The following is a 2567-nucleotide window of genomic DNA, read 5'->3' on the forward strand; positions in this document are numbered from 1 at the left end:
CTGGGATTGAATCCTGCATCGGGCTCCACGCTCAGCAAGGAGTCTGCCTGAGGATTTTCTCTCTCCCTCTGTCCTTCCCCAGCTCTCTCTCAAGTAAATAGATAGATCTTTTAAAAACCCCACAAACTTCCCCATCATTGGAAAGGTTTTTTTCCTGCTTCTCCAGTTGATTTCAGATCCGTAGGAGTTGGAGGGAAGGACAGTGCCATGATTCTTACCTCTGGGTCTTCAGAGCAGACCTGAAGCCAGTGGTGCTCAGCTCTGGGTGCCCCTAGGAGCCAGTAGACTTCCTCCCGAGCAAGTTTATACCTTGGGATTTCTGTTGTGCAGAAATCTTGCCAGATCCTACCCCACTCTTACTCCTTGCCATCTAACTCCTGAGGATCCTAAGAAACCTCAGAATTCAATGTTTCTTCATAGACATTTCATTTCCTTAAAACAACAACAACTTTTGAATGTATTGTCATCCACTAAGCATTTATTGTGTTACTACAATGAACATTGTGGTTGTCTGTGTGACATTCATATCACCTTCCCCCATGTATAACATCTGTCTACTGGGTCTCCACAGTTTTACCTACCAGTGAATGACAGTCATCTGTCCACACTGGCTAGTTCAAGGTTCTCTGGAGCTGGGACTCTTGTTAGTTGTGAGACATCATGTTCTTTCTTCTGAGGAGGTTAAAGGGAAAGTGTGTTTTCCTGGCAGCTGCTGGCATGCATCTTGCAATGGTGGGGAGACGCCAACCTTAGGGAGAGGCAACATATGGAGCCAGGCAGAGTCCGTAGAGCTGTAGAGAGGTCTAGCCAGATCCTACGTGCACAGAGCCTGGGGTTTACATTTCCTGTGGATTTTAAGGTCCAGGTGCCAATGAATTCCCATTGTTATTAAAGGCAGTTTGAGTTCAATTTTCTGTTATTTTCAACATAGCAGATTCTGATCCAGAACTTTTAAATTCGTTTACTTCTCTCACATTTTGGGTTACTGATTTCACATTCAAATACAAGCACCTTCAGTGTAGAGCACAGCACTGTGTACTCCCCATATCTTTTGCCCTCATGGCAACCTTATGAGATAGATAATATTATAATTGAATGTCCACTTTTCAGTCAAAGGTACTCAGGTTCTGAGAGATTGTGACTTCTCTAAAGACCCAAAACCTATAAGCAGCCATAGAGTCTGAATTTGAGCCTATTGCAAATACCATTTTATTATAGGAAAGATATTAAAGATAAAAATTCAGCTTTTAGGGGTGCCTGGGTGGCTCAGTGGGTTAAAGCCTCTGCCTTCGGCTCAGGTCATGATCTCAGGGTACTGGGATCCAGCCCCGTGTTGGGCTCTCTGCTCTGCAGGGGGCCTGCTTCCCCCACCCCCACCCCCGCCTCTCTGCCTACTTGTGAACTCTGTCAGATAAATAAATCAAATCTTAAAAAAAAGAAACAAAATTCAACTTTTAGACAGTTGGCAGTAATCACTCATATTTGTGAAATACTTTCTGTATTTCCAAAGCATATGTGAACCCATGTTACCACCATGTTGACGAGGTATCAACTCAACTATAAGGAGCTGACTGAAATAGAGAGGCCAGACACAGAGAGTACCTAGGAAATAAGTCGAGGGGTATTTATCTCATCAGTGCAGGTAGAAGAAGGTGTTACACAGTAAAAACAATGTTCTCCAATGACAGGCACAGTGTGTAAACCTCTGGGTCTTCCAGAGAGGGCTTCAATATCATTGTACAGGATTAAGTCCGAATGAGTGAGGAGCCTACTGGGACTTGTAGGAAGTGTCACTGAGGAGTAGGTAGAACACCCCCCCAAATGCCAAGCTCAGCTGGATCTTTATGATCAGATATCTTGCTAATACACAAAATGACCATAGAGACTCATGTAAAATAAGTATCAACACACCTTTACTTTTTCTTTCCATTATTAAAAATATGAAACATCCTGCAAATTTGCATGTCGTCCTTGCACAGGGGTCATGCGAATCTCGAAAGTATTCCATTTTTAGTAGATGTGCAGCTGAAGCAAGCACCACATCTTTTAATGTATTTATTCTCTTTAGGCTAGCACAGTCTGGTCTTGGACTTTCTGGTCTCAGAGCTGCAGAATTAGGGCAAGGGTCAGTTACCCTGATGTCTCTGAGAACCTTACAAGCCCTCAGACTAGCTATAAATCTGTCAGATTGGTGATTATGATTTTATAGATGGGAACGTTAAGATAATTAAGTGTTGGGGGGAGGTAACATTATTTGGCCTCCAAGTGCATTAGGCAGTAACTGAACTGAATGACAACTAAGGTACTTTGATTGGCTCTTCAATCCTTATTTAACTAGAATGCATTACCTTTTCATCCACGGGAGGTTTCCTAAGCCAATTTTGTTGTTAATGAAGCCTAGAATAAATATAGGAACATCAGTAGAGGGCCAGGCTGTGCTTTTAAGTATAAAACCCAAAAAGAGTAAGCCTGAATGTGTTTTCAGTAATTCATATTGAAGAGTTGGTAATGAGACTAGACGTGTAGTTTAATCACACTGCCTGGTGGTCACCCAGAACGGACACGCT

The 2567-nt window shown here is 42.7% G+C and overlaps 1 non-coding gene across 1 annotated transcript; it reads right to left on the reverse strand.

Moving 5' to 3' along the window:
- Positions 1–1934: 1934 nt before the first annotated feature.
- On the reverse strand, positions 1935–2038 carry LOC122894921. The gene has a single exon (XR_006381917.1). It is a non-coding gene; the product is annotated as a U6 spliceosomal RNA (small nuclear RNA).
- Between the last annotated feature and the right edge of the window lie 529 nt (positions 2039–2567).

Source organism: Neovison vison, chromosome 13, assembly GCF_020171115.1.
Source record: "Neovison vison isolate M4711 chromosome 13, ASM_NN_V1, whole genome shotgun sequence".
Lineage (NCBI taxonomy): Eukaryota > Metazoa > Chordata > Mammalia > Carnivora > Mustelidae > Neogale > Neogale vison.